At 54.7% G+C, this 349-nt stretch overlaps 1 protein-coding gene across 1 annotated transcript in view; it reads right to left on the bottom strand.

The window, feature by feature from the left end:
- Window positions 1–349, bottom strand: part of cerkl (ceramide kinase-like) — a 388,098-nt gene that overhangs the window by 30,786 nt on the left and 356,963 nt on the right. The gene's annotated exons all lie outside the window — the stretch shown is intronic.

Raw genomic sequence — 349 nt, 5'->3', positions numbered from 1 at the left:
GGAGTGGTGGCATAGAGGTTAGAGAAGGTGGGCCTGTGATCGGAAGATCACCAGGTCAAGTCCCGGTACCGTCAACATCAAAATGTGGGTGGGGTAGGTGAAGCTCCCACACCTGTCCCCACCCTCATTCGTCCCACTCTGGGCCTTGAGCAAGGCCCTTAACCCCACCATCTGCTCCTCCGGGTGTCCTAGATAGCAGCTCTCTGCTCCACACAGAGGGCTGTGGTAACTCGGTGTCTGTGGTTGCATCAGGAAGGACATCCGGCGTAAAAATAACTGCCAAGTCTTCCTGCGATTTAGTTCGCTGTGGCAACCCCTGAAGAAGGGAGCAGCCGAAAGAAGAAAAAAA

Source organism: Nematolebias whitei, chromosome 13 (assembly GCF_014905685.2).
Source record: "Nematolebias whitei isolate Nwh7 chromosome 13, NemWhi1, whole genome shotgun sequence".
Classification (NCBI taxonomy): Eukaryota; Metazoa; Chordata; class Actinopteri; order Cyprinodontiformes; family Rivulidae; genus Nematolebias; species Nematolebias whitei.
Note: the sequence above shows the minus strand (reverse complement) of the source record. Positions and strands in the feature narration are given on the sequence as shown.